The sequence below is a fragment of the Plectrocnemia conspersa genome, unplaced genomic scaffold (assembly GCF_051122295.1).
Source record: "Plectrocnemia conspersa isolate PC_06_02 unplaced genomic scaffold, ASM5112229v1 ptg000014l, whole genome shotgun sequence".
Lineage (NCBI taxonomy): Eukaryota > Metazoa > Arthropoda > Insecta > Trichoptera > Polycentropodidae > Plectrocnemia > Plectrocnemia conspersa.
This window is the reverse complement of record NW_028277178.1, coordinates 14,127,883-14,138,266: the sequence shown is the minus strand read 5'-3', so window position 1 is coordinate 14,138,266 and position 10,384 is coordinate 14,127,883. Positions and strand designations below refer to the sequence as shown.

Here is a 10,384-nt window from a genome sequence, read left to right as displayed (position 1 = left end):
TCTAAAACGGTGATTTTATATACCCAGAATCCCATAAAAATGTTTATCATAAATAAAAAAAACAATAATGTCTAAAAAAACATCTTATTACATAACTTCATCAGAATTATCTTTGCTATATAACATTGGTCACCAAAATTTATATAAATATAAAATGCGCATCAGATATACATATTAAAGACAATGGTTTTTCACAATTTGAATAAGGGCCATCTTCATTATCATTATGTGTTGATTTTTCATCTTTAACAAATTTGATTAAACATTGTTATACTTTTTCTTAATTCAAAGATTATTTGTTTGTGTACTTCTTAATATCCAGACATACAATTATTTTTTAAATTTTAAAGCTCATTCAGAAGCAGTGTTATTAAGAAGAACATAATTTTCCAATTTACTTAAAAGTTAAAGACCTCCTAGAATTATATCTGCAGTGAGGAGATTGGATTTCTAAAGTTATATTAATAGTATCCCTGTTATTTAAGGCATTATCCGCAAATATCAGTATCATTTAAGCTAAAAATATCAATGCCTTCTCTCTCTAATTTCATTTGCCAAAGTAATAAATCTATTGATATTTTAGATGCTTAATTAGTTTCACTGACTAACACATCCAGGCCATACTGATTTCCAACAAGAATTTAAAGTAGCCTTATAAACATGATTTAAAAAGACTAAATTAGAAAATGTTTTCCAAAGGTCAGTTCGTGTTATTGCTTTATTTTCTAGTTTATCCACAATACCTTAATATGTGCTCTTATTATTATTATTACTATTATTAAATTAGCAATTAGATAATGATCTAATGGCTAAATAATGACTGTATTGTGTGGAAAAAAACATTAACTGCACATTTGAGTGTTCTAAATACGGATGTTCCGGTGCATTGTCGACAATTAATAAAATTGAAATTTAGTCATTTTTTCTCAAAATTTTAAAGCCAAATTACGCCTTTTTTGTTAAACGATATTAGTTTTTCTGTCTTAATGTTAAATATAACAACAAAAGCCATAACAACTAATAGCTGACAAACAAAATAATCATGAAAAAAAACACCTTATAACGCCCGAAATTCTAGAAATTACTCATTTTTCCGTTTTGATGTTGTGCAGCTTTGAATTTTTTTTATTTTTTTTAAATCTCAATTTAGTCAAAATAATATTTTTAGTTGTTCTCAATTCATTTTATACTCATTACAATTAAAATAAATAGTCTTGAAACTATTTTTTAATAATATATACTTGTGTGTTATGAATCTGTATTTATTATTTAAACTAATTTTTTGGATTATTTATAACTTTATGAATATTTTCGAATATTTAAATATTTTATTGCTTAGTATTCGATATTTGAATAATTGAAAATAACGAATATTTAGAAACGCGAACTATAACTTTAAAATCATACAATATATCAATAGAAAAGACACGCATTTTCAAGTCGATAAAAAAATAAATGACATTCGATAAAAAAATATACAAATTTAATATTTAATATTTATATAAAAATATAAGCAAAATATATTCCGTACATTATTGACTGTAATTAAGTTACAAAAATCTATAAAATTAAATAATGAACTCTTATTATAATTGGTAAATATAATACGTAAATGATTTTTCTATAATACGTATTAGTAAACAATGTAATAAATATGATATTGTGAAAAATAAATAATAAATATATTTTTTTTAATTAAAATTATATATTATTTATATAGTCATTTTAAAATTGTTTCTTTTAATTTTCAATTTTATGGATTTATTTATTTTGTTTTGTTTATAATTTGGAAATTAGATTTTTAACTTTCTATTTTAATTTTTAAATAATAATATTCTTATAATTATATTATTATTAGTAAATAAAAATATAATTCGAAGAATATGTTGAATATCAATTAATTTTTATTGCATTTAGACCAATAAAATATATAATTGATATATAAACAATACGGAAAAATAATTTTAAATTAAAAAGAATACTATTTTATTTAACATAATTTAATACACGAGAATCGCATTATATTATCTTTATATTAATAAAAATATTTTTTTCCAATATAGTATTTAAAGTATCTAAAAATAATCTCAACAACTTGATAAAAGTTTAACAAAAATATTTTTTATTCTTGTATAAAAGAAATCTTCGTAATGTTGAATTTAAATGAAAAATTTTCCACTTCTGTGCACTGAACTTTTTCTCTAACAAACATATTTTTAACTTCTATCAAACTTAATATTCCAGTTCGTTGACTTTAAAAAAGTTTATTTATAGAACATAGGCTACTTTTTTATTTAGATTTTTATTAAAATATATTCAAGTTTTTTAATATATTACAATATAACAAATTAATGCGTTTTTATGTGCTAGTATTATTTTCAGTTAGGTAGTAGTCATTATATGACTGCTTAATATATTGCGCTATTAAATTCCGGTTGCTAACAATGTAAAATTCCACAACTGCAACAATATTTTTTTGCAATTATTAAATATAATGCAAAAGTAAAACAATAAACAACTTAATATCGAGATTATATCACATACATATATTATGATAATAAAAACAGTACAGAAAATATACCCTATTTTTTTAAATATAATACCCTTTGTGTATACATTAACTAATCAATGTATGCACTGTCAAATTACTTTAGTTACAGTACACACAATATAATATTATGCTCTCACTTTTCGGTGCTTATCAAAGTTTTCAAAATTAAATAATTCATATATTTAATAGGTATTTTAAACCATTTATGTGAGGTAACCCTTGCTTTTTTTAATTCATTGTTTTAGGAAGATTCGTTACTCATGGGGTGTTTACGGTTCTGACGAACGCTCGCTCGCTTCCGCTCGCTTGCACCTAATCTGTCCAACGCTATTTTTTTTATTAGCTCTACAATTAGTCGCTCGCGATTAGGTTGGTTGTCAAATATGCTCGTCTGTCAATTTTTGTTCGTCGACGATGTAACTTGTTTACTTCGGAGAATTCACACACTCACTAGGTAAAGCATACATTATCTAGGAAAAGTATATATAAAATGTAGCATTGTAAGCTTTAGTTAAAACTCATAGTTAGTGCATACTTTGCCTAGTCATTGTGTCCTTTATCAAAATGTAACATATCAACTGTAGCATATATATATATATTTCCTTCTTTTTCCTTTCTCCCAACTAGTCACTTTCGAAAGGAAAAATAAAAATAACATATATGCCTCCAATGTCATAATTAATACATAATGCATATATTAAATATTTAATTTATTTATAATTTTATAATTAAAATAAATTGTGTTTTGGTTTATACACAATTTAGTTAGGTTTTAGGAATGTCGGTTCTTTTATATGTTCTTCCTGAATTAAGCATACAATAAAAACTATTACATTTTTATTTACTTAGTTTCTTTCCTTGCATCATTCTTAAGCATAACGTACATATGCCAATTGAAAAATCAAATCTTCCGTGTTTTCTTTCGCGTCTCATTAGTTCAATTGAACCACGTCTTGTAATAAATTGGCGTAGACGTTCGCACAAAACTGGTTTTACTACAATAAATTATTTTCGCTCCGCCACATCAGATCGTTGGTAATCTGTTAATGTAATAAATCATCCAACAAGTTTGATTGATCGCTTTTTAATTGTACTAGAGAGAATTTTAACACCGACATCAATAAAAACTAATTGAATTATTTATACAAAGCTTGACAATATTATGTTTTATAAGTATATTTTTATAGTTTATGAAAGACGTTTAATTTTCTATGTAGTTGGTATAAAAGTAATAAACCTCATCTTAATATATGTCGAATTATAATATTTTTTATAGTTGAGACAACTAGTGATATTTATTATATATAATATTTACTTTGGTTAATAACATTAAGTTTTTATATAATAATAACATAACCTTTAATTTTGAAATGTTAAAATATATTTTAAAATTCTGGACGATTAATATGAAAAGCAATTATGTATTGCAATAAAAGGTAAAAAAATAAACATAATTATTTATAAATTTGCATTTATTTACTTAACATCTTAGGAAAAAATATATGAACACAATTTTTAATTAATAGTTTAAGCATTAAGAGTATTAAAAGTTGTTGTAAAGACAAAGTCTTAATTGTGACAAAAAAGGGGTTAACGACCAACAAGCGCGCGGTCGGAATCGGTGCTATCCTTTTCCGACCGACTTACAAATGTTTAAATGACGCTCTTGACTTTGATTCGTCTGCCCTCGAAACCCAATATTGTATTGTATACGTTGTGAAAAATAAAGCATTGATAACGGCTGTCTGGTCAAATAAATAAACATATTTTAAATATATAATTTTAGGATTTATAACTATTTCCACAAACAATTTAAGTTTTTTACATGTGTGTGTATTGTTATTTATAACTTCATCATTAACAAATTAAGTCATATGTAAAAATTCAATATTTTTGTTAACAAATACATCATTTCAAGGAAAAATGTGTGATCACACAACACACGTATTATATATATATTTAAATAATATACTATTTTCGTAGAAAGATAGAGTTATTATAAAGCAAACTATTCCAAAAACATAAATCATTTCGTCAATAAATCAACATTGATGTCATTTAAAAAATATGCCACCGTTCATTGCAGCAAGTTCAAGGAAAATTATTTCTATATTACACCAGGGTCATCTTTTTTTCCATCAACCGAAATGCTTCTTCTTATCATAAAATTTTATATCATATAAAATATATCATGTTGTATTTTATATTATCAATGTTACCGAAAGTATGCGCTCTCAAAAGGGTCTGAGGTCCTTAAACGACGCAATGGGTACAAAACCCAAAGAAAAATTTACATATTTATTAGCCTGGACCAGAAATTAATACCTTTTATAAATAATATTTATTTTTACTTTTTTATTATCTTAGCACATAATATTATATAACACCTGATGGACACTTTAGACATTACGTCACCTTCGCGTAAAAATTATCATAGTCGTTTTTTCCTGCCAAAAACGAGGTGTCGTCCACAATAGAATCGGTTATAATATAACATGGGGACATCGTAAATTGGTATAATGCGAATCGTATATTGTCGGCTCCCAGGCAGTCACGATTCGTCTTATAAATATTAATAATGTCATTTTAACTTTGCCATAACACCTGCCGAACGATGAACGATGACCGTGTAAGATAGTAAATTAACATAGTTGAGATATAATTAACATTTTCGGATAAATGCGCAAAATATCGACTAGTTTGACATTCGTAGATTGAAAACTATTTTTAGAAGCAAAAATATAATTCTGAGAAGTAGTCATCGATTATTATTTATTTTACAAACTACAAAAAAAGTATCATGTATACTGTACTCGAATAATGTTCAATGACCTTTCTTTTACTATTAGATAACACTAAATTGTTATATTTTTAGATCGATAGTATCGATTTTATATTATAATAATAAACTGCTAAAAAAATGATAATATATTTTGTAACTTTTAAACGCTTTCCAGAAGAACATTGAACTTATAATAATTGAGGAAAAAGGGCTGCATAAATTGAGATGAAACAACTTCCTCAAAACTGTAACGTGTACTATAAATCAAGATAATTAACAATTTGACAATAATATTATGATAAGATCCAGTATTGTATCGTTAATAACTGATAAATTTAATAAGTAAATAAATAAAAACTTAAAAGTTGATTAGCTTGAATACTATATATTTAAAATTATATAATACATAGTAAGATTTGCACAAACTATATATTCATCTATACATATATTGATATACAATCTAAATAAATGTATCTGTGGGTTTATTATTTTTAAATATCAACATTTTTTATTGGTTTATTTTTCAAGCAATTACCGTATAATGTCTATTTAATTAATATATAAAATATCCTTTGAAAAAGCAAATGAAATTACATATAGTATTATAAATTAACCCAAAACTTTTTATTACATTATTTCTTATTATTTCTGTTAGATTCACTAGTTGCTCCTAAATATTTATGAGCTACTTTATAGTGTTGTACTTTATAGAATGCGTGTGTTTTAAATACGATCAACCGATTATGAGAAAATAATTTAATTAAATTATAAAATTGTTTGTTTTGCTCAACAATGTATGTACAACTATACATGCATTATACGATACTATTATATATTTTTATATTTTTCGAATATGTTTATATAAAACTGTTTCTCTTACCTCGAAACATTACTATTTTTATACAAAAAAATATATTTACTTTTGCAACTTCCTATATAAACTTAAATTATACAAAACCATTAAGCTTGCTTCAGCCTTATTTATCGTAAACAAAAAAAAAATAATTTAAGCTCACGTTGTACAAGTACAACGATTTGCCAGCGCGATTTATTACGGTCTTCTACATGCAAATTATACAATACTTTAACTTCAAAGTAAACATTACACCTATGTGATTTTTTTGTAATTTCTTAGTTAAATGCCTAACAAATTCTTCTATTTAATAATTTGGTGTTTCTGAGGTTATTCTAAAAATCAAATTTTTATTATTCGATTTTTGCTTATCGCAGGTGGAAAGGCTGGTTTTGAAACTTTTTTATTAGAAACCGTCGGATCGGTAGCCGAACTGACGACAGGTGACATCATCTTCAAATTCGACGTTTTATCTCGCTAAAAACTGGATTCATATTAATTCATGAGGCTTTCGTTTCGGCCGATTCGCATAATTAACACTCGTCGTATATATTTTTTATAAATTTAAGTTCATAAAAAAATATTCTTAGTATTCGCCACATAAGATATACAATATCAAGGGTTTAGTATATTAAAATAAGTAATATGTATTTAATGTTTCTTTATACAGACATTAACGTTAATATGTATTTAATTTGTCAATAGTACAATTTCAAGTACCGTTAATATGATAAACTATCAGAGAAGAGATATTTTTTCAAGGTTATAAATGATACCGTTAATGATATATTTAATTATGTAATTAAAAGATAAGTATATAAGTTATAATGTATTTCTGCAATACTTTATATATTAAAATTAATAGATTTTATATATATTACAATATTTTTAGTTTATTTTTGAATCACTTGTAAACAGTTGTAATATACAAAATTTATTTCACATTAACACGTCAAAAATAATCACATACAACTACTCGCTAAATGTCTTGACATTGACTCAATCATAACAAAGATCATTTTCTTTTGAACCCTTCTGACATTTTATATTCACTTAATCCTTACATTTAAAACGATTTCTTTAGCCTTCGATAAGTAGTATTATAAAATTTGATCCTATAAAACAAATCATATTTTTATTGTATACTGAGTTAAGTATTAAAGTTATTCTTGATTAAAATAGTATATGTATATTTTTAAATGACTTATTTATGGAACTGATCGCCCACTCTTTATTTTTTAATTCGAACCCATAAATGTAGAAAATAAGTTTAAAAAAAACTTATTTTTAGATAACCAGTTTATCACTCTTTGGTATGATATAATAATTTAAAAAATGGTTGTCAAAAATACGACGTAGGCAGATAAGTGTCGTTATTCAAAAGAGAACATTTTTTTAAATGATCATATATCATGAACTATAAGTGCTGTAAAAAATCAAAATACTTGAAACAAGTTCAATTCAAATGATGTATGATTTAAAGGTCATAAAACTTATGTTATATACGCAGCCACCTAAAAAACACTTTAAAACTAGATTTAAATCACTTACTATTTATTAATTTGGACCTCTAATCTTAGGGGAGTTTAAATTACTTTACGGTGCATACTTATTCCATGTTATAATTTTTCGTTCACAATATAATTATGTCAAAAGAACTGGAGATTTATTTTCATGAATTACGTAGTTGTTATTCAAGCCACAGCAACAATAAAAAGTTAAGGGTCTTATAGCAGAGTAATTCATAATAAAGCGTTCGAAATCAATCGAAATTTTATTCCTTATCCTTCCAAGAACCAATAGACCCAAAAGCTGGTTTATTTCGCTACAATAAAGCGCTGACCCAATCGTAAAAATTATAATGCCTCAATCTCGTTTTGCGGGTCAGAGTATCACCGTAAATTTTGTGACTCACATCATCCATGTTAAATACCTGTTTCCGAGACGAACCGTAATGGATTTCGGTTAAACGAGGAAAAAAGTACATACATACATCTAAATATATGTTTAATTTATACCGTTTGATCAGACGAACAGGCTCCGGACCATTTCGTGAGATGAGTAATTCGGCACGTCGCAGATAGGGATTAGTAACAGTGACAAGATGTCAAACCAGTGTTGGCAAAAATAGAGATGAGCACCCACGTTTATATGGTAATCAGGTTGTCGTTTAATAAAAATTATTGCCCCAGTCAGGAGTTCAATTAAGAAGAAAAAAAGGTTTCGCGAAAAATGACATAAGCGACAGAAGAATACGCTCAGGTGACATTGACACGTACGACGTTTTATTCATTCATGTTATATTACATACTTAATACGATAAAATGTATTCATTCTTTACTGATTTACATTATGAGGATATTTAAATTCTGTTTGATGGCGCCTATGAAAAATCATTAATTTGTATGTAAAGAGTGAGGCACGAATATTAATATAAAAATAACATTTTTAGAATTTAATCAAAATAATTTTAGAAAATAATTTGTTTTAGATGTCCTTCACCTTCAATAATTCAAGCCCTGTATCCAACCAAAACGTTTTTTATTGCCGTTGTAATATTAAAGCAAATTTTAATTTTTAAACCGCAGATTGAACCACCTACTACGGGTAAACAAATACAACTCATAAAAAAGCAGTGCTTGAACACAAATTTAACAAGGTAAAAAAACACCTTCAGCACGAACTCTATTACTACTACCAATATTATTTTTTCAATGTGATGACTGCTCTATATTAGACCTAACCGCATGCTACAACTTTTGTGACCAATAGCTCTTCCGCTATCGACACCGCCGCCCGATACTAACACCTTATGTATATATCTATTTTGTTATAAATAATAGTTTGTTTAATCAAACTATATATCGAACTAAAATTAATTCCTTTTACTGCCTAAACAATAAAAGCAACATAACCACTAGAAATAAATTATGCAGAGTATGACCATTCGCGCTCTTTAGCGACAAAATATTCGCAATTCGGCAATTCGCCGGTTGCCGAGCAGAGCGGTTATTTTTTATTTAATTACTTATAGTAATTATATAAAAAAAAATATTTAATTATAATAATAAAAATTTAAATTATATATGCTTCATTGCTTTCCGAGACACCGATAATGCATTCTGTTGTTTCGACCAATGAAAAATAAGCATTCAAATATAAAACAAGATGGCTGACAGTAACGTGACAACCGTTTTAAATAATTATAATTTATTAATAAAATTTTGTTTGCGACCATAATTTTCATTAATTAGTCATGTGCGTTGTTCCATTTGACTGAATATAAATAATGGGATTTCGAATTAACTAGGTATGTTATAACTATGAAAATAAAATATATACATAATGTGTGTAAAGATTATAATATTACATTGATTAATCTAGATAAACAATCAAGTAATCTTCAAATTTTGAATTCCCGTCGACGGACTCCGATCCCGAAAAGTGAGTTTTTACTTTTTAATACATAAACATTATCATTGCTTTCAATTTAATGCAAATATACGTTAGATTTGACTGAACCAGGTACATTTTAAACGTGAACATGTAATATATACTTAGTATGTATGAAGTTTGAGGTTAAGGTCGATCAATCCATATAAAGGCTAAAAAAACGGTTTTTTTTTATCTATTGATATTTGGGGATATTATCTTTCACGACGATCGCGTGACAATGATTGTGATGCAGTCGGTTATTTAGCTGAAGAAGTTTGGTTACAGCAATATAAATAAAAACCAATATTGCAGCGAAAAAAAATTCACCTTCATCGTTCCGTTCCAAGCGACGCCGACGACTCGCAATATACATATGTGTAGTTTCTTGGATGTTATCTAATATACGACAATTTACAATGATTATAAATATGTAATTGCATACCTGGAATAATCAATAGCCAAAATATCTAAGTGGGATATTTTTAAATCCGATGTGGCAAAATATGTATACGTCATGGTTTTTAATCAATTTTTATTTTGTGCCATTATTCCTCTTTTTTTGGAATAGCCAAATTTAATATATTCAGTTACATCAAACACATGTTCTTTATAAGAATATAATACTTGCTGATAGTGACTTCAACATAAGAAGATTCACTCTTGTTTATTTATATACCATTGCTTCTGAAAATTAAAAATATAGTGGGTAAAATATAACTTTGGTATGTATACTTTTAATTGCCAAATCACTGCTGTTTGTCTT

The 10,384-nt window shown here is 26.1% G+C and overlaps 1 protein-coding gene across 1 annotated transcript in view; it reads right to left on the bottom strand.

Annotated features, from left to right (window-relative positions):
- The window catches only part of LOC148226276 (focadhesin), a 600,544-nt gene that overhangs the window by 376,633 nt on the left and 213,527 nt on the right, over positions 1-10,384 (bottom strand). The window lies entirely within an intron of this gene.